Source organism: Pelodiscus sinensis, chromosome 27 (genome assembly GCF_052426305.1).
Source record: "Pelodiscus sinensis isolate ZL-2025 chromosome 27, ASM5242630v1, whole genome shotgun sequence".
NCBI lineage: Eukaryota > Metazoa > Chordata > Testudines > Trionychidae > Pelodiscus > Pelodiscus sinensis.
The window spans coordinates 2,480,643-2,501,422 of record NC_143078.1 but is presented as its reverse complement, the minus strand read 5'-3'; the positions used below and the strand labels follow the sequence as shown (position 1 = coordinate 2,501,422).

General features: G+C 59.2%; 1 protein-coding gene across 1 annotated transcript in view; it reads left to right on the top strand.

Annotated features, from left to right (window-relative positions):
- Positions 1-6,966: 6,966 nt before the first annotated feature.
- TAFA3 (TAFA chemokine like family member 3) overlaps positions 6,967-20,780 on the top strand; it is a 48,507-nt gene continuing 34,693 nt past the window's right edge. The window contains exon 1 of the mRNA XM_075909963.2: positions 6,967-7,127. The gene's annotated coding sequence lies outside the window, so the exon portion shown is untranslated. The remainder of the gene's footprint in view (positions 7,128-20,780) is intronic.

The following is a 20,780-nucleotide window of genomic DNA, read 5'->3' as shown; positions in this document are numbered from 1 at the left end:
CCTCCCCACTGCCCCGCGGCGTGTGCTGCCCCTCATGCCAGGGTAGAACGTCCCCCAGACCGGCCGGGATTTGCACAGCATCTAAACCAAAATGTTCCTCTGTGGCTCTGTTCTTCGAAACCTTCCTCAAGCCTTTGGTCTGTTTCCTTCCTCTCCCTTTGATTTCCCTCTTGCAAAGGGGAGTGGGGAGGGGGGAGGAGGAAGGAAAATGGGGAGGAGGCCGTGAAAACCCCAACCTGGAACACCCCAATTGCCAATTCCCTCTGTCTCTCTGCAAGCCGGGGCCATTTCAAAGGAAGCGAAACGTTTAATTCCCTTCAGAAAGATCATTCTTTGAGCCAACAACACACAAAACCCCTCAATTACCTCTACTTGGATCTGGAAAGCTAAAGATCCGGTGTGTCACAGGGACTGAGTCACCGTTTCATGCTGGCAGGGTCCTTGGAGGTCCGGACTGATGCCCTGGGGGTGCGGTGGGCATGTATGTGCATGTGAGCGTGTGTACAACAGAAACGCTTGTTCTGCTCTGGCCCGCGCTGTATTCGCTGTGGCTAACGAGGGAATGTCGGGAGACAGGCTTGCCTGTCCAGTGGTACGAAAGGCTCTGCTTAAAAATAAACACATAAGGAATTCGCCTGTTAAAGGCGGCCATTGTCTCCCATTTACTGTACGACTCTTCAGCATAAAAGGTTCATCACTTCCGTGTGTTTCCCGAGCCCCGGAGGAAATTGGGGCTTTTTCCCTCTGAGATGTAATGCACATTGAGGCAAACCCACCAGGGTTTTCAGAGACTGACACTGTGGTGACACGTAACCCAAAACAAAGTAAATTAAACAGCTAGATAATAAAAAAAAACCAAAGGCTGTTTTCAAATAGCCTCTTTGCAGCAGTGCATTAGTTGACTGCACAGCTGTAGTGCGTAATGAGCAATATATTAATTTATAATTAGTGTAATACAGTAAAGCTCAGCAAATAGCTCGGTGCACTCTGGCTAATTCATCAAGGGAAGAAGCGGCTTTTTAATGGCTTCCAAGGTTTGCCTGTCCCCGGTAATTGGGAAGCCCAGAATTTATGGTTCTGTCTTTTAAGGGGGGATGTGATTGCAGCCACACATCTTCATTTGGTGTCTGCTCCCACGCCAGTGCCGGGAAGGAGATTTCTCAGGCTGTAGGGGCTCATGAGGACTTTTCGTGACCCCATTTGCAGCTTCCCCCTGCCAGTGTTTTGCAGCCCAAGTGACCTCCTGCTGCAGCTCTTCTCCTGCTGCCACAGAAAGGGGTGATGCCGGAGGCTTGGCTCGGCTTTGGACCCCCTCTTCTTTTTAACTTCATAGCATTTGGGAGCGACTTTCTCCTCTCGGGGGTTATAGCCCCTCCCTCTCACAAGATACCCTGGGACAGGCAGGGGAAGAGCCAATGGAGGACAGTAATGGAGTGGGAATTAAGCACTTCGCTCCTTGAGGCCCGTTGGAAAGTCTTAGCCTTTTCCATTGGTTGAGCTGAAAAGCCGGTTCGGAAAGGAAGGACAGTTTGTGGTTCAGACTCTGATGGGGGCGCAGGAGATGTGGATTGATTCCTGGCTCTGCCACAGACTTCCCCAGGCAAAACACTTAGGTCAGCTCTTCACTACACAGGAAGGTGGAGTTAAGATATGCAGCTCCAGCTATGTTAATTATTGGCTGGAGTTGATATATCTTAATTCGAGTTTTCACACAGTCTCCACAGCGGGAGGTCGATGGGAGCAAACACTCGCTGGCTTCCCCTATTCCTTGCAGGAGCAGGAGGATCGGTGCCAATGGGGATACCCTCTGAGTTTGATTTAGCGGGTCTTTACTAGACCCGCTAAATCAAACTCTGGATTGTGGCTGTGTCAATCTTCCGTGTATTGAAGACATGGCCTCAGTCTCCCTGGGCCTTGGTTTTCCACCTGTCAAACAGGGATAATTATCCTGCCTTTGTTTAAAGTCTCTGGGGCAGCGGCTGAACTCTCACTTTGTGCCTGAATGGTGCCCAGCACACAGAGGCCTGCTCTTGGTTGCAGCAATGTAGTCATTTGTTCTGTGCACCAAGGCATGTGCAAATGTGCACCACCAGGAGAAACACAAATCTAGCTACGGGCGCTCTGCTAACTAGCTGGGTGGCGTTTGAATCTCTCCTGAGTGGTTGCACAAGTGTACAGTTGTGCCACAGGGAAGCAGGGTCAGGGCAGTGGAGGTGCCCTGGGGAGATAGGGAGGGGAACTGGCCGGCGGAAGCAGGGCTGGCGGGGGGGAGACAGTGGGGCTGGCCAGGGGAGATCACGGGGGTGGGGGGAGAACCGGCTGGCAGAAGCAGGGCTGGCCGAGGGGGGGGCAGTGGGGCTGGCCAGGGGAGATCGCGGTGGGGGGGGGAGAGAATCGGCCGGCAGAAGCAGGGCTGGCCGAGGGGGGGGGGGGCAGTGGGGCTGGCCAGGGGAGATCGCGGGGGGGGGGGGGGAGAGAACCGGCCGGCAGAAGCAGGGCTGGCAGGGGGCGAGGGGGCTGGGCCAGAGGAGATCGCAGGGGTAACCAGCTTGCGGGGGCAGCAGGGCTTGCCAGGAGAGAATCGGCTTGTAGAGACAGCCGGGCTGGCCGGGAGGGGAGGGGAAGAATCGGCCAGCTGTTCAGGGTGCACGCAGATCCATAAAAATGTAAAAGCAGGGCCTTTTAAATATCCCCACTGCTGACAGTGCGGTTTAAAGGCACTGCAATGTGTCGGAATGGAGAGAACTTGGTGCATTCACCATCCGGAATGAGAATATGGATAAAAAATTCCAAAGATGGTGTCAAGTATCAGAGGGGTAGCCGTGTTAGTCTGAATCTGCAAAAGCGACGAGGAGTCCTGTGGCACCTTAGAGACTAACTGAAGTGTAGGAGCATAAGCTTTCGTGGGCAAAGACCCACTTCGTCAGATGCATTTCACGAGGAGTAATGGTAGTTTGGACTAGGAAGCCTAGTTCGAACCACCTAGTTCGAGCCCCGTGTAGCACGGGGTTCGAACCAGCAGGGTTTTAAAAATGGCGGCTCCCCGCTTATGCAAATGAAGCCCGGGAAATTCAAATCCCGGGCTTCATTTGCAAGTGCGGTATGCATACATTATCCCGCTAGTTCGAACTAGCGGGGTAGTGTAGACATACCCTCTCTCCCAATCCCGGGCAGGAACACTTTGTTCAGTCTCACCATCCACCTGGAAAAATACCAGGTTCAAGATGGATTCCTGTACTAGGTGGCCTGGCCAAATGTCCTTTCTAGGACCAACCCCAGTCTGGCTTACAGGACAAACAAGACTATTCACAGGTGGTTTGTGTGAGTACTGAGCCATTATGTTCCTGAAGTATCCTGAATGGCCCTCATCCGCACATTGAGAATTAAAACCCAGTTCACACTTCATATTCCTGACTTCACGTACAAGAATGATAAGATATACAGAATCAGCAGATTGTAACTTTAAAATTGACATGCTACATGGTGCATTTTCCATACAGTGTCTTTGTGTTAGGTGTATCCATATTCATAAGCCAACTTTCACCAAGCATGAGGGGCTGAGACCATCTCTATTTTTAAATGTGATATTTGTAGACAAGTTGATCCCACATTAACAATTGAAAGTATTTCTGAGATGCCAACAACATTCCAGCATCTGCTTGTATCTCTTGTTCTACCCCCTCATTTAAATCTTCATTGTAGCTGTCGCATCGTCTGTAAAATGTGAAGCCCGGAGCTAACAGCAGAAGCACGTGTATAACTTCAAGCAGATGAGTACGCCTGGTGTTTTATTTTGCGGAGATTGAGGATCTTGTTCAAGCACAGTCAGAAGGATGGACATCAGACATCTGGAGAGCTAAAGGAATGACTCGGGAAAATGATAGTTGTCTAGGTATGTCTAGTCCAACCCAGGCCTTATTGAAAAACCCTGTATGATATTGTGAGATTAGTTCTTTCATTAGGATTTGCTGTGTCAATTCTTTGCCCTGCTAAACGGTGTCTTTCTAAAGGATATGAAGAAGTCTCTTTTCCATGATTAAGATGTAGTGGAATCCTTGCAGCTATCTAGGAAGGAGAAGGGAAACAAACAAACAAACCCCAGATGGAACCAAAACAAAACACGGACCTGTTGATGAAAAAGCTAATGATTCAGGTGAGGATCAGTTATGGGATCCAGATGGAATTAAATCAGTTTCACATAAGTCTGATCCCCCCACCCCCACATGTCATAATCCTGTGGTCTGAAAAGTGATGTGTTTGTATTTGCTAACCATTTATGTCAGTTAGGCCATGTCTACACTAGGAAACTATTTTAAAATGACTAAATTTGACTTAACTCCCAATGTAACGAATTCGAAATAGCGTGTTTTCACTACAGGAAAGCAATGAAATGAGCCCAAGGCTACCTCAGATTTAGAGCCCCAGGAAGCACTGAGGAGTAATTAGTTCGAATGATTCTGGGGAGTATTCATTTCAAAATAGTGCCACTGGAGTATTCCACACTACTGCTATTTTGAAATTAGCGTTTTTCCTGATGAAAAGCAGGAGTACAGATTTTGAATTAAGTGGCCTGTTATATTTAATTATGCATGGATGCTACGCTTATAAATTCGACTAAAGGGGGATTATTTCAAAATAAAGTCCTAGGCTGTGTCTAGATTGGCCAGTTTTTCTGGAAAATCAGCCGCTTTTCCGGAAAAACTTGCCAGCTGTCTACACTGACCGCTTGAATTTCCACAAAAGCAGTGACTTCCTACTGTAAGTCTTCTTGTGGAAATACTATGCTGCTCCCATTCAGGCAAAAGTCCTTTTGCGCAAAACTTTTGCACAAAAGGGCCAGTGTAGACAGCTCAGATTTGTTTTCTGCAAAAAAGCCCCGATCGCGAAAATGGTGATCGGGGCTTTTTTGTGCAAAAGCGTGACTAGATTGGCACGGATACTTTTCCGCAAAAAGTGCTTTTGCGGAAAAGCGTCCGTGACAATCTAGATGCGCTTTTCCAAAAATGCTTTTAACGGAAAACTTTTCCGTTAAAACCCTTTCTGGAAAATCATGCCAGTCTAGACGTAGCCCTAGTGAAGACCAAGGCTCTGTGTCTACATTGTGCAGAGGTCCTTGTTAAATAATACGGTTCTAATTTAATTGGCATTTGTCTGATATGAAAGGTAGTTTCGATAGTGTTTGCTATTGTTTGTTTTTATAAAACCATTGTGATGTAAGAAGGATTATGTTTGTATTGACTCATGACCATATCAGTAGATGCCTAATTTTGCGATTTTTTTTCTTTCAAGCGATCTGATGAATAGAAATGGCAGATTTCAGTTAGCTTCTTACTGATTTTATTATTAAAACTCTGTGATCTGGAAAGTAAAATGTTTGTATTTACTTAACAGATTATTCAGGGAGGCTGGGTTTATGGGACCTTTCCGGTTGTGTTGACAGGGGCCTAGTTTAACATATTAAAAGTGCAATTTTGACCTGGTTCTTAAAAAAGAGAGAGAGCTAAATTCCTAGGTGAGCTCCTTTTTATCTGAAGCCTGCCCCAGTGCCTGCTGAGTTTGTTGGTTGCATTAGCTGTTAGGGGGGAGGCGGTGGCAGTGGGGGGGGGGCTTTCACCCCAAGCAGAGACCAATGTATCACAACCTCCCTGGAGCCCTCGGGACCAGCTCTCAGAACGGCCGTGAAGTTGGGCTGGAGCAGAGGGCTAGTACTGCTTAGGAAATAGGCTGAGTGAAGAGATGCTGCCGCTCCCTTCGAAACGCAGAGAGTGGCCTGACCTTTTAGTGAGAGTGCTTTATTGGGCTCCACTTGAGACACACCGCTGGTAGCTGGTGTCCCCGCCGTGTGTGCAGAGAGAGGGTGACGGGGGGGGGCGTGCCCACAGCACTCACACAGTATTGTATCACGCCCACTCTGTGGAAGGGTCCCTTTGGATCTGCTAGCACATGCTGCATCTGTGAGCGGTTCAGGAGAGGGCAGTTCTTCCCAGTCACCGCCGTGCCGGGCAGGGAGAGGGGGAACCCGCCGCCTCTCTGCGGTGTTCTCAGCCACAGAGATCCCTAGTGTTCTCTGAACCGAGAGCCGCAAATGGGTCAGCCCCCCGTTGAGTGTGGGGCTCTCTGGCTCCTATCGGACCCGTCCGCACCCCTGGGTGAGTCCCCTCTTTTGGTGGAAACCAGGCAGCTGTGCCCAGTGGGGTGCTAGCCGCAGGGCCCTTCTCCCCAGGATACCCAGCGCAATGGCCTTGCTATGGAGGGTTTCATCAAGTGGGACAAACTAGCAAAACAACTGGACCCACGTGGGTCTCAGCCTCTCTGTCAGGCTTCTCCCTGGAGCCACCCCTCTGCCAGCTGGAGCCAGGCTCTTCATCTTCATAAAGGTTCCAAACAAAAATACACGAGTGTTTGTGGGTTGCTGCCTGCTGCTACAGCCCCAGAGCAGTGCACAGGCCTGGGAAGGGCCCGGGGGACATGCACAGAGATCCCAGGGCTGCACCCCTAGCCTAGTAGTAAGGCCTAGTCTTAGACAGGGCTTCCCGGCCATTGCTCTCCCAGCCCTTCTCCCCTTGTGCAGCTGCAGCAGCTAGTTCTTGGCCCGGTTCCCGGTGACATGGGAGGGCTGGCTCCTGAGTGGCACTAGCCTGGGGCCAGGGCGGTCCCGCTGTGTGCCGGGCAGCAGGCCTGGAGCCCTGGCTCTGGGGCTGAAAGGGGGCGCAGGGCGCTTGCTTCCAGGGGCCAGGGCACGCCCCTGCCAGTGCCGGGGGCTGTGCAAGGTGGGAGCGGCGCCCGGAGGGAAGGATCCCGGGGAGGAAGGGAGCGGAGCTGGCTGGGCAGCGGGTCCTGCCGGGGAGGGATGCAGAGCTGGGGGGGCGCTTCCCGGCGTCGCGCGGGCGCTAGGGGTCGCTGCGCCCCTTCGCAGCGCCCCGGCTCTGCCCGGCGGCCCCCGAGGAGGCTGCGGCGGGCGGCGCAGGGGCGAGCCAGCCTGCGCGGTGCGAGCGGAGCCGCCAGACGCTGCGCCTCCGAGCCGAGCGCCAGCAGGGAGCGGCCAGCCCGGCGGGAGCCGCGCCCGCGGGGCGGGGATGGGCAGCGGCTGCGGGGCGCGGCGGGGACGCCTGTGACCGAGCCAACAGGTAGGGGCGCGGGGCTGGGCCGGGCCGGGCGATCCCGGGGCGCTCCGGAGCGCAGCTGCCTTCGGACGGGAACTTCCCGGCGCCGAGCCGTGGGGCCAACTTCGGAGCGCCCGGGACCCCGGCCGGCGCGCTGCACGGGGCGGGCTGGGGCCGGGCACCGGCGTGGGCAGGGGCAGAGGGAGCCGCCCGGGCACCTCCAGGGCAGGTCCGGCCCGCGGGCTTCCCGCTGCGCCTGCGGCCCCCCCCCTTTGGCGAGGGGCTGGGGAGGCGAGAAAAGGCAGAAAAATGCAGCGCATCAGACCCCCCCCCCCCCCCGCCCGGGGCACTGAGCCCGGCGCCGCTTCGGCAGCGGGTTCCGCAGTAAGAGCGTCCACACGGGCCAGAGCCCCCCGAGCCACTGCGCTTTGGAACCCGCCGCTGACTTTCTCGGGGGGGGCTTCCCCGGGCCCTCGGCAGCTCCCGCCCGGGCTGGCTCGAGAGGGGTCCGCTCCAGGCAGGAGCAGCCGGAGAGGTCACGGAGCCCGCTTCAGGACATGGGAGGGGCGGCTCTTGGCTGGGGCGGCGGGGCCCCTTTTCCTCCAGGCAGCCTCTCCCGTTGCTGTTCGGGGTGGATCCCCACCCCCGGGTCTCTCTTCCTGCCCGGACGTGCCCCCCGGGGGAGGTGGCGCTGCTGGCCTGAGAGCTGGGCTTGAGCAGAAGCGGCCCGAGGGCTGGGGATTGGGGTGCTGCAGGGTGGGATAAGTGTGTGTGTGGGGGGGGGGGGGGGGCAGCTGGCCGGCCTGCTCTTGTTGAGTTTCCCTGTCCTGCCGAGGGTGTAGAGCAGCCAGATCTGGCTTCCCTGAGCTGCAGGTACGGGGAGGGAAAGAGGAGGCGGAGGCAGGCTGGGTGCTCATGCCAGGGCGGGGGGTAGGTGCTGGAGCGCAGGTCCCCGGGGATGGAGGCGAGGAGGCCGGGGCTGCATGCCAAGCAGGGCTGGTGCTGAAGGAACTGTGAGCCCCCAGCAGGTGTGGGGCTGAACCAGCAGGGACCCTAATTACATTATCCGCGCAGCACGCAGCGCACAAAGCCAGCCCCAACGCTTGCAGAGGCGGGAGAGAGCCGGAGCTGGCAGTGACTCATGGCAGGGGCAGGTCTGCCAGGTCCCCGTGGAAGTGCCTGTGGCAGGGCTAGGCAGCAGCTTGCTGGCACGGTGAGAGTGGCCGAGGGCTCCCAGCGTGGGTTGCTTGCTGGGAATGCGGCTCCCCCGGCACCATGGCTGTCCACGCGCCCTGGAAAGGGCCAGGTCCTGTCCCCGCTGCAGGGGCCTGCCGGATGCACACACGGTAACGTCCTGCCAGCCAAAGGGGATCGAGGTCAGTCCTGCTTCTGGCCCCGTTTGAGAGAGGGAGCCTGTTCCTGAACTGTCCCTGGCTACTGCGAAACCTCCAGCATGAGTCCAGGAGCTGCCAAACCCCCCTCGCAGCTGAGCCTTCTGTTGCCGGCAGCCTCACAGCAGCAGCGGAGCCTGGCGAGTTACATTTCCCTGCTCCGGCACTTGCATAGCCCTCGGTTAAAACGGCTGACTCTGGACCAGAGAAGAAGCAAATGTTTCCTGCTGCCGTTGCTCCATCGGCCAGAAAATGGGAGGAGAGCAGCCCAGGGCAGAGAGCTGGAGTGGGACTCAGTGCCTGGTTTGCCACTGGCCTGATGCTGGGCCAGTCACGGCCCCTGCATGACTCAGTTTCCCCTCCCCTGTAAAAGGGAGTTACTTCTGCTGGCCTTTGGAAAGCAGGTGGGGAATGCACAGTGCTGTGTGAAAACTCAGTTATCGTAGTGACAGCTGGTGTTCTGCCTGCGAAGGACACCGATGGCCCCGCTGGGCACCCATTGTTCCCCACAGCACAGGGTTCAGGCAGCAAAGACCCAAGATGGATTTGATTGGAATCTCACCTTTTTCTCCAGCTGTAATTCATTGGCTCAGTGGAGCCATTCCGGATCTCTACCAGGCCAGAATTGGGCCCGTCGGCTCTCTACCAGGTCAGAATCGGGCCTGTCGGATCTCTACCAGGCCAGAATGTCCTCAGACCCTCTGCCCCAGGCTGAGGAAAGCAGGGGAAGGGGAAGGTGCTGTCCTTATGCCCATGTGAGCAGGCTCCTCCCGGACCCCTTAGCATCTGGGGAAAGTTCTCCAGAGGGGTCTGTCCTGGAGGAAGGAGGAATGTGCCAGGCAGAGGCGTGGCCCTCCCAAAGAGATGGAAAGGGGGATCCGCTGGCCTGGCGGAGAGACGAGGAGGGGCTCGTCTCGTGCGTGACTCAAGCCGAGTGTCCATCCCTGGCGACGTGGGACGGAGCGAGCCGAAGGGCTCTCCTGGGTAGCACAGCATGTGGGCTCCGGGAGAACCAGCCCGGGCCAGCGCCACTTGGCAGCCACTGGGCCAGCAAGGTTAGCCATCCGGTGCCCTGCCTACCTCGACTGCCAGGACTGATTGAGCTGCTGTTCACCTGGGCTTTCAGCCCCCGCGAAGCTGCCTCGCTCCATCTGAGAGCAGCTCCTGGCGCTGGAGGAGTGGGAGGAGCTGCCCTGCAAAATGCCAGCAGCGCCAGGGAGATGGGACTCGCTGAGTACAAGAGCTGGAGTCAGACGCAGCACGTGGGCAGAGTGCAGGTGAAAACTCTCCCGTGCGCCCTGGGCTGAGGCCAAAATGTGGCAAAGACTGAAGTAAGGAAGAAGGCGACGAAAGGAGATTGGGCTGGAAGAGAGAAGGAAAGAGCCCCTGTCATGCGCAGCCCTGCTCTCTGGGGCTCCTGGCGATTCTCTGCTTCACTTGGGCCTGCCCTGCAGGCTCCCAGCAGCTTCCGCCGCTTCCCGCAGCGTGTGATTAGACTGTGGAACTCATTGCCACAGGACTTGGTGAGCGTCACCTGCGGGTTGGGTGTTTGTATCGCTAACAGCAATAGCCGGAGCTGGAACAGCTTATGCGAAAATGAAAACTTCCTGCCTCGGGGCTTATGCCAGAGCCTAACTGTGGGGGTCAGGAGGCGACTCCCTTGGGGAGGATTTATCCGCCATCCGCTGGCTGCTCGGGTTCTCGGGTCCTGTGGACTTGCTGGACTTGGGGTCTGGTGCATTCTGCCAAGGCCCGAGTTCTCTGCTTTTCCATTCCCCACGGGGCTCTGTTCCCTGGCATCCCAGATCCAGGAGAAGGGGAGCCTGCCCCTGCCCTACGCCGTGCCCCCTTGGAGTAGTGCCTTGGAAGGAATTTGTTCCCCATGGGCCAGGGAGTGCACAGCTTCCCTCCTGGGGCTCCCCTGAGGGATGCCAGGTTGTGCCAGCTGCCAGAGAGCCTCGTCCGTGGGCACACCAAGCCATGGCACTGAGAGGCTGGGCCGTCCCCAGGGGCTGTGGAAAGGACAGGGCGAGCTCCCGAGCTGTCCCTGCTTTGTGGGGACATGGTATGAAGGACAGTGACCCGGGAGGCTCATCCCCCGCTAATACCTGGGACTTGGCTCAGCCACAGCTCTAGGGAACACTGGCAGCCCTTGCATCCAGCTGGGCACCAGGGGACGGCATGGTGATGCCTGCTGTTCTGCCCTGGCCCATTGCGTGGGCTGAAGGGCTGGAGCCCACCTGGGCAGAGGTCTCGCTTGGCTTCCAGGGAGGCAGCGGCAAAGCCCGGGGGTGCAATGGCGCGGGGTCTGCCCCCTCAGCTCACTTGGATTTCTTCAGCGGGCTCACCCTGTGTATCCTGGCCCTTATGGACCGTGGGCACCGGCCCCTCCACTTCACCTGACTGCTGAGATCATCACATCCGTGGCTGCTGGTGATTAACCTCTGCTGAGTCTCCTTAGCACTTCATTACTCACCGCTCTGCACCGCACGTAATGAGGGCTTTACAAAATTCAAGACAAGCGTGATAATGACTCAAGTACAGGAATAGGCCCCCAAGTGGCCCAAGTTAGAAACACTCTCTTCCATTTGGATAGCGTCATCCAGGTTGGACCTCTCTAGTCTGGCATGCTTTGGTCTGGCAACATCTGTGCTCCGGCATGATTTGAGTTAGCTGGATGTCCACTTAGCATGGGTGAGGCCAACTTTCCCGCGGTCCCATAAAGTTTGTTTGCAGCCACCAGTCCTGGTTCTCAGTGTTCTGGGCTGTTCTTTAGCTCTAATTTACCCCAAAATGTCTTCTAAGAGCCCAGCAAGCAGTGGCAGTGTTGGTGATGCTGCTAGACAATATCGACCTTCCATGGTCTGGCAGATTCTCTCGTTTGGTCTAGAAGACATGAACTGTGAAGAAAGACTGAAATAAATCAGTTTGTTTAGTTTAGAACAGGGAAGGCTGAGAGGGGACATGAGAGCGGTTTTCAAGTACATAAAAAAATGTTACAGGGAGGAGGGAGAAAAATTGTTCTGCTTGGTCTCTAAGGACAGGACAAGCAGCAATGGGCTTAAACTGCAGCAAGGGAGGTTTAGGTTGGACATTAGGAAAAAGTTCCTAACTGTCAGGGTGGTTAAACACTGGAATAAATTGCCCAGGGAGGTTGTGGAATTTCCATGGAGATATTTAAGGGCAGGCTGGACAGACACCGGTCAGGGATGGTCTAGATGGTGCTTGGTCCTGCCGTGAGGGCAGGGGACTGGACTTGCTGACCTCTTGAGGTCCCTTCCAGTCCTAGCGCTCTAGGATTCTATTTCTTTTTGAATTGTTCCCATTTGAAAAATCGCCTTAGTATTCTGGTCTAGACTGAGCCGTCCCTGAGGGGGCCAGGGCGATGCAGGCCATGGTAAGCAAATTGGAGTGCAAAGCCGGCCCCATGGCATCATAGCAGCGCATGACCGCCTAGGCGGAGAGCATTGGCGTGGCTGTTAATTCACTAGCACCAAACGGGAGAGTCTCTCTCAGTGAGGGGGTACCCTGCCTCCTCGCTGGCCTGCGCCTCCAGTGCTGGGAGCAGCCGGGGGCAGGGGGCACTCGTCCTGCTGTGGGTGTCCGCCCAGCACTGCAGGGGCTCTGCCAGGCCACAAGGGCATTGGCAAGGCTAGCTGCGGGCACAGAACTGGGAAATGGATAGCAGGAGACACTGTAAGTCGGATTCGGGGTGCTGGTGGGCAGAGGGGCCTGGTGGGGATAGGAGGAGATGCTGTAAGTCGGGTGTGGGGTGCTGGTGGGCATAGGGGCAGGGTGAGAAGGCGATGCTGTAGGTCGGATGCGGGGTGCTGGTGGGCGGAGGGGCAGGGAGAGAAGGCGATGCTGTAGGTCGGGTGCGGGGTGCTGGTGGGCGGAGGGGCAGGGTGAGAAGGCGATGCTGTAGGTCGGGTGCGGGGTGCTGGTGGGCGGAGGGGCAGGGTGAGAAGGCGATGCTGTAAGTCGGGTGCAGAGTGCTGGCGGGCGGAGGGGCAGGGTGAGAAGGCGATGCTGTAAGTCGGGTGCAGGGTGCTGGCGGGCGGAGGGGCAGGGCGAGAAGGCGATGCTGTAAGTCGGGTGCAGGGTGCTGGCGGGAGGAGGGGCAGGGCGAGAAGGCGATGCTGTAGGTCGGGTGCGGGGTGCTGGTGGGCGGAGGGGCAGGGCGAGAAGGCGATGCTGTAAGTCGGGTGCAGGGTGCTGGTGGGAGGAGGGGCAGGGCGAGAAGGCGATGCTGTAGGTCGGGTGCGGGGTGCTGGTGGGCGGAGGGGCAGGGCGAGAAGGCGATGCTGTAAGTCGGGTGCAGGGTGCTGGTGGGCGGAGGGGCAGGGCGAGAAGGCGATGCTGTAAGTCGGGTGCGCGGTGCTGGTGGGCGGAGGGGCAGGGTGAGAAGGCGATGCTGTAAGGCTAGCTGCGGGCACAGAACTGGGAAATGGATAGCAGGAGACACTGTAAGTCGGATGCGGGGTGCTGGTGGGCAGAGGGGCCTGGTGGGGATAGGAGGAGATGCTGTAAGTCGGGTGCAGGGTGCTGGTGGGCGGAGGGGCAGGGTGAGAAGGCGATGCTGTAAGTTGGGTGCAGGGTGCTGGTGGGCGGAGGGGCAGGGTGAGAAGGCGATGCTGTAAGTTGGGTGCGGGGTGCTGGTGGGCGGAGGGGCAGGGTGAGAAGGCGATGCTGTAAGTCGGGTGTGGGGTGCTGGTGGGCGGAGGGGCAGGGCGAGAAGGTGATGCTGTAAGTCAGGTGCGGGGTGCTGGCGGGAGGAGGGGCAAGGCGAGAAGGTGATGCTGTAAGTCAGGTGCGGGGTGCTGGCGGGTGGAGGGGCAAGGCGAGAAGGTGATGCTGTAAGTCAGGTGCGGGGTGCTGGCGGGTGGAGGGGCAGGGCGAGAAGGTGATGCTGTAGGTCGGGTGCAGGGTGCTGGTGGGCGGAGGGGCAGGGCGAGAAGGTGATGCTGTAAGTCAGGTGCGGGGTGCTGGCGGGTGGAGGGGCAGGGCGAGAAGGTGATGCTGTAGGTCGGGTGCAGGGTGCTGGTGGGCGGAGGGGCCGGGCGAGAAGGTGATGCTGTAGGTCGGGTGCAGGGTGCTGGTGGGTGGAGGGGCCGGGCGAGAAGGCGATGCTGTAGGTCGGGTGCAGGGTGCTGGTGGGCGGAGGGGCAGGGCGAGAAGGTGATGCTGTAGGTCGGGTGCAGGGTGCTGGTGGGCAGAGGGGCAGAGCGAGAAGGCGATGCTGTAAGTTGGGTGCAGGGTGCTGGTGGGCGGAGGGGCAGGGAGAGAAGGCGATGCTGTAGGTCGGGTGCAGGGTGCTGGTGGGTGGAGGGGCAGGGCGAGAAGGTGATGCTGTAGGTCGGGTGCAGGGTGCTGGCGGGCGGAGGGGCAGGGCGAGAAGGTGATGCTGTAGGTCGGGTGCAGGGTGCTGGCGGGCGGAGGGGCAGGGTGAGAAGGCGATGCTGTAAGTTGGGTGCAGGGTGCTGGTGGGTGGAGGGGCAAGGCGAGAAGGTGATGCTGTAGGTCGGGTGCAGGGTGCTGGCGGGCGGAGGGGCAGGGCGAGAAGGCGATGCTGTAAGTTGGGTGCAGGGTGCTGGTGGGCGGAGGGGCAGGGAGAGAAGGCGATGCTGTAGGTCGGGTGCAGGGTGCTGGCGGGCGGAGGGGCAGGGTGAGAAGGCGATGCTGTAAGTTGGGTGCAGGGTGCTGGTGGGTGGAGGGGCAAGGCGAGAAGGTGATGCTGTAGGTCGGGTGCAGGGTGCTGGTGGGCGGAGGGGCAGGGTGAGAAGGCGATGCTGTAAGTTGGGTGCAGGGTGCTGGTGGGTGGAGGGGCAAGGCGAGAAGGTGATGCTGTAGGTTGGGTGCAGGGTGCTGGTGGGCGGAGGGGCAGGGCGAGAAGGCGATGCTGTAAGTTGGGTGCAGGGTGCTGGTGGGCGGAGGGGCAGGGAGAGAAGGCGATGCTGTAAGTCGGGTGCAGGGTGCTGGTGGGCGGAGGGGCAGGGAGAGAAGGCGATGCTGTAAGTTGGGTGCAGGGTGCTGGTGGGCGGAGGGGCAGGGAGAGAAGGCGATGCTGTAAGTTGGGTGTGGGGTGCTGGTGGGCGGAGGGGCAGGGAGAGAAGGCGATGCTGTAAGTTGGGTGCAGGGTGCTGGTGGGCGGAGGGGCAGGGAGAGAAGGCGATACTGTAGGTCGGGTGCGGGGTGCTGGCGGGTGGAGGGGCAGGGCGAGAAGGTGATGCTGTAAGTTGGGTTGGAAGGGCACATGCAGAGCAGGGTGGGGAAGACGCCCACCCCTGGCACATTGTACAGTTTAATGAAAACCCCCTAACGGAGAGTGAAGGGCAGCCGCACCCTGCTGGGCATGTTAGGGGGGATCCTGCCTTGGTGCTTTTCCAGGTCCCCTCTGTGCTGGTTTTGCTTCTTATGAGTCTCTCTTCTCCACCCTCCTCCCCTATTTCTGTTCTTCCCATGGCACTTTCCTGCTGTGCCGGCTGGATAATCCTATTTGTACTGGGCTTTGTGTAGATGCAAATAGTCAGGCGGCCTGAGGCAGAGAGACAACATGTGAGGGGGGAGCTGTGCAGGAGTCCAGCCCAAGAGGACAAAGGCCCTGCAGATCTCTCAAACCTCCCCCAGCAGATTTCAGAGCCACAGACGGAGACCTGTGGGGATAAGCAGCCCCCGTCTGATTATCAGCCTTCCCCCATAGCTCATGTTCTCTTGCCTCGAAACATTCTCGTTGCTCTTCCCTGGGCCCTCTCCAATTTCTCCACATCTTTCTTGAAATGTGGTGCCCAGAACTGGACACAATACTCCCACTGAGGCCTAACCAGCACAAAGTAGAGCAGAAGAATGACGTCTTGTGTCTTGCTCACAACACACCTGTTAATTCATCCCAGAATCATGTTTGCTTGTTTTGCCACAGCATCACACTGCTGACTCATATTCAGCTTGTGGTCCACTATCACCCCTAGATCCCTTTCTGCCGTACTCCTTCCTAGACAGTCGCTTCCCATTCTGTATGTGAGACACAGACTGTTCCTTCCTAAGTGGAGCACTTTGCATTTGTCCTCATTCAACTTCATCCGGTTTGCCTGAGCCCATCTCTTCGGTGTGATTGCAGGCTGCCCTGCAGGGACCCTCCCGTGCTGTGCGGGGCGGGTGCCAGCTGCAGAGTGCGGCTCCACACGCCCCAGAGAGCCTGGGCCGGGGAGCAGCAGTGCAGCCTAGAAAGTATGGGTTGAAAGTGCCCTCCGGAGGTGAGTTAGGCCGAGCCCCACCACGGCCAGGCGGGGGCCAGCGCTGGCTTTGCCTCCCATGAGAGATGCATCCTGCCGGCCTCAGCTTCGCTCCACCAGAGAGGAAACAGCGCTGCATTCCCTTAGCCCAGCCTGAAGGGCACATCCCAGGGCCAGTTCCCCATGGCCGGGGGCAGGCTGAGGACCCTGGCCCAGGCCCTCGGGGGCACCGTCTCAGCAGCTCCCCCAGTTTGAGCAAGCAGGTGTCTCAGCCCCCCTCACAGATGGCATCTACTGCTGTCCCCTGCAGGCTGTGTGCCGGTGCGGTTAGCTGGCGCTCGGCGCCTGTCCCTGTGCGTGCCCGGTGGCTAGGGCTCCCTGCTGTCCGTAAGGGGGCTGCTGGGCCCAGGGAAAACAAAGCAAAACCCCGCCCCCGAACGCTCGCTGCTCAGGCCTGGCTCCTGGCTATTGCTGTTTGCTCCGCAGCCGCTCGTGAGCTGGGTTGGGCAGAGCCAGCCAGGCATCCAGCTGGCATAGAGACAGGCCTGGGGCAATGCCCTTGAGTCCGAGTGTCTGGCAGCGCTCCTCCAAGGCAGGGCGGGTCTGGGCTAGTAAGAGGAGTGCTGGGTCGAAGTGGAAGAGAGGCCTTGGCCCTCCTCCTCCCTCAGCCCGGCCCGGCCAGGCTGCCCCACGCCATTCCTTTCCTGGCTTTCCGCTGCGGTCCTGGGCCATGCCATGCCGGTTTGTGCTGGGCCAGCCTGCCCCGGCCCTCCTGTAGCCTTCAGGTCCAAGAGACCGCGGTGATGATCTGAGCTGACCTCCAGCATAACCCGGCTGGACAAGAAGGCCTGGCCGTGGAGAACTGGAGTCTGGGGCCTTTGGAGTGATCGCTGAGCTAGGCAGGGAGCTCTGGGCTTGGCTTAAGAGCGCCCAGCAATGGAGAGCCAGCTGCATCCCTTGGGAAGTCGTGCCGGTGGTTAATTACTCTGCCCGCTAACCAGCCTGGGTCCGGCGGTCTGCCCTGTTACTGCCCTGTGCCAGGCCTCGCCACCCCAGGCGGGCTGTGCTCCCCCCATGTCCCGGCTGGCTTGTCACTCCTGCTGGGAGCCAGGAGGTCCAAATTGATCCAAATTGTCCGTGAGGCCTCCCGAGCTAATGTCCGTGCCCATCTGAGTGTATAGACCACCCACCTGGCAACCTGCCTGCTGCCCCATCCCACCGGAGTCTCCCCAAGGGCTGGTGCCTGTGAAATTCCAGCTGCTTGTTTCTGATTTAACCCCAGCGTTTGTCCAGCTCCCTTTCCACCCCATGAATTATTCTCTGGGCGCGACGTGCAGCCGTCTTTCATTTCACCCTTTCCGGCGGCAGCCTCGGCCTCGCTCATAAATATTTCCTCTGGCTGCGTGCACAGGGCTGTAATGAAATGATCCGCGCAGGAGAAGGCAGGGGCTGGCTGTCCGGGCACTGGGGGAGTGGTTGGAGGTGTCTGTTACAGTCCCTGGCTCACGTTACCACCAGCCGCTGTGCGCGCCGCCCGGATCGTTGGTTGGGCAGACGGTGCCGTGTACAAACCACATGATCGGGGCAGATGAGAATGCCGCGGGGCCCCTGGCAGCGAAATTTCGCGGGGCCCCTCCTTTGACACGGCGCATGCGTGGGGCCTCGGGAAGCGCGGGGCCCAGAGCAGTCGCCCCGCTTGCCCTGCCCTAAATCTGCCGCTGTACGTGATACCAGGGGAGCTGCCCTGGGCAAGAAGGGATGCAGTCGTGGCCTGTCTTGGGATGTTCATTTTGTTACTCAGGGTATGATGGTCAGTCCTGCCAATAGTCCTGGGACCCAGCAACACAAAAGGGCCCAGAATCCTTGAAAGTGCTGCCGCAGCCTCAGTTTCCCCCTTTGTGAAATGGGCTCAATATTCCTTCCTTTCCTCCCTGCCGATGTGTGACTGATCTGATCAGGCTGAAACTCGCCCGGGCAGTGTCCTGTGCAGGGCGTCCCCAATCGCAGCTGAGGCCTGGAAGAGCTCGGATGCGACCGCTAATAATCCCCACTGGGACGTGCACAGCGCAGTGACGGAGCTGCTGCCCCTGGTTCTCTCTCATTTGCAGGCGGGGCCCCAGTCCGCCTGGGCAGAGGACTGGTACCAACTCTCACCATAGGCAGGGTCCTTTCGACTCGGCCCCCGCGGCGGGAGTCCCTGGGCTGGCCACGCGTGGGAGGGGAGACCCCTTTTGCTCTTTTCTCTTTCATGGCGAAAGGCTAGAGAGGCGCTCAGGGTGTCTGGTCGGGCCGGAGGCGGGCCCCTGATCCGGTGAGACGAGCGCGCCCGGGCGGGCAGGCCCCCTCCCTGCCGGGCTAGCGCCATAAATATGGAAGGGTTCTGTCTTGCCGGCGGGCGATCTCCCTCAGGGAGAGCTAATGAAAGAATCCCCGGGGCGGGGCGCAGGCTGTGGCACCGAGGGGCGCGGTGGCTGTCGGGGCGCGATGCCCGGCCCTTCCGAGCGGTCCGTTCGTGTGCCTGTGGTGCGCCCGGCCCTCCAGCGGGATGGCGTTTGTATTGCCAGCGTTCCCCTCTCCCTGGGAGCCGGCTCTGTCGCTGGGCGCGGGCTGGACGGACGGGGCCGTCTCTGGATAACGGTCCCACGGAGCCAGGGCCGTAGGGGAGGTGGCTTTGTCTCTTTCCAGCTGTCTGACGCGCGGCTTCCTTTGCTGCTGGGTACCGCAGGCTGCCGGCTGCTGGTGCAAGTCTTGCCTTGTGCAAACGCCAGTCGGAGTCACCTCGGTTAGCAGGCTTGCAAGCCCCAGGGGCTGGCCTCGACATTGGGTGGTTTGCCAGGCAGCAGGAAGGGGGTTTCCAACACGGCAGTGTGGTGGCTGGGTGGAATGGAGGCTCCTTTGGTTTTGCAGCAAAGTCCTGCTGTGCCCATGAACGGGGCAACTGCGAAATCAAGCAGCTGAAAGTCAGAGGCAATTGTCACTGACATGAACCCAATGCTACGAGGTATATTTTCCAAACACGTGCCAAAGCCAACAGTGGGGATCATCCAGGCACTGTCGCGCTACAAATGCAAGGAGAGCCTGGCAAGCGAAGTAAAGAGGGGGGATTATCCCCATGTAACAGATGGGAAAACTGAGGCACGCTGCATTGACCCAACTAGGGAGCATGCGTATGACAAGCTGTTTGCTTTGCTGCTGGGTACAGCCAGTGCATGGGAGCGCCAGCTCCGGGCTGGCTTGGGTAGCGACTGCATTGTTAGCTCGGGGAGCACCTGTGCATGGCGCCAGACAGACAGCACGGAAGGCAGGGCCCCTTGGCTGTGGGAGTCATGGTCTAGGGCCAGCGATGGGCACGGCTGACATTCAGCTGGAGCGAGGGCTGGGAATGGGACTCAGACTGAGGCAGGGTGGAAGGGAGCTCGGAGGGCCGAGGGAGGGCAGACCGGCAGCCTGTCAGCAGGAGGGAAGGGCTGGCTGGACTCTTTCTCCTGGGGGTCGCACCGCAGCGGGCAGGGGCAGTCGGATGCCAGGGCAGCCGCACTTTGCAGCAAACCCGTTTTGTTCGGGGGCAGGAAGCTGGCCGTGGGGCTCCCAGGCAGAGGGAGGCCGTGCTGGGCTCTCCGGCAGCTCTGAGCAGGGCCCTGAAAGGTCGTGGGTGCGGGCCCTGTAGCAGCCATAGCCCCCACCCCATGTGACCTTGGGGCAGTGACAGCCGCGCTCTGCGGGATAGCCCCACGGCCTGGTCTGGCAGCTGAGCAGGAGCTCAGACATTCAAGGTGCTGAGACGCTACCGCGAGGGGGCCGCAGGAGACCACAGGGTGGCAGCGAGAGCTGGGAGACGGGGGATGATCGCCAGCCTCGTTCATCTCTGCGGCCCCAGCAGCTGGCCCTTGGCGCGGGTCAGCTGGCCACAGAGTGTGCGCGGCCTGCTCGGGGTTATTCTACCTCCTTCCTGAGCCCGGCGCCCACCCTCTGCCCCGTGAAACACTGGTGAGCGTGCACGGCTGCCGGCGTGAGGGGCGTGTGCACTCACTAGCATGACATGCGGCCAAGGCGGGCTGCGTGTGCCGAGAGTCGCATGGCAGGCTTGGGCGCCAGGCTCATGCCCAGCCCCTCCACTCCCCTGTCAGCCCTTCGTGGCGGGTTCCCCTCGTCGCTGCTGTGTCTTCACCTTGGAAAGGCTGGGGGGTGCCGTGTGCGGGGGCGTGAGCAGGGACAGCGTCCCGAACCAAAGCCACGCCAGCCCTGCCCTCTCATTTTACAACAGGGAAACTGAGGCACAGAGTGTTTCAGAGACTTGGTGGCAGAGCGGGGAACAGTGCCATGTCAGCGGTTGGACAGCGCCACTTCCCAGGGTGGGAGGTGGAGGGTGGCATCCTGTGGGACACGTGCTCAGCTGCACTCCAGCTGTGTCCTGGCTTAAGAAAATCCAGCCAGCTGGCCTGGGGGTTGGGCGTGGCCGCGGAGAGCCAGCTGCTGCCAGGAATCCCATCTGCAGCAGGAGCTGGGGGAATACAGGGGGGAGCCTGGAGCAGACGGGCCAGGCGCTGAGCCAGGGTGTCTGCACGAGGATAGCTGCCCGCCCCGGTCCACTCCTGGCAGGTTCCCTGTGGGGCACTGGAGGGGCCGTCTGCCTTTCTGGACCCAGCAGCCTGCCCATGGCACGGCGCCCCCTGCTGGTTAGACTCTGGGAGCAGCGTGACAGCTGGCTGAGCCCCCCCCTGGTCGGCACACGGCCTCAGAGAGCCACCCGATGAGGGGCAGAGATGTCCCGGGGCGTGGAACCTGGCGAGAAGGGCAGCGGGAAAGGGACAGGGAGAAGGCTCGTTCTTCGGCTCGGCTTCCCCAAGCAATGGGGCGATGGCACCGGCTCGCCCCTCCCTGGCATTGGCCTGGGGGGGGGGAGCTCAGCGTTCACGGGGTTGCACTGCTAGGCAGACCCTGGGAGGTGTCTGCATGTGCATGGACGGTCCCATAGGGAAAGCTCTCTGTAAGGCGCTAGCCAGTGGAGCCTCACAACCCCCTGCCTCTTCTCACAGACGGGGAAACTGAGGCAGGGA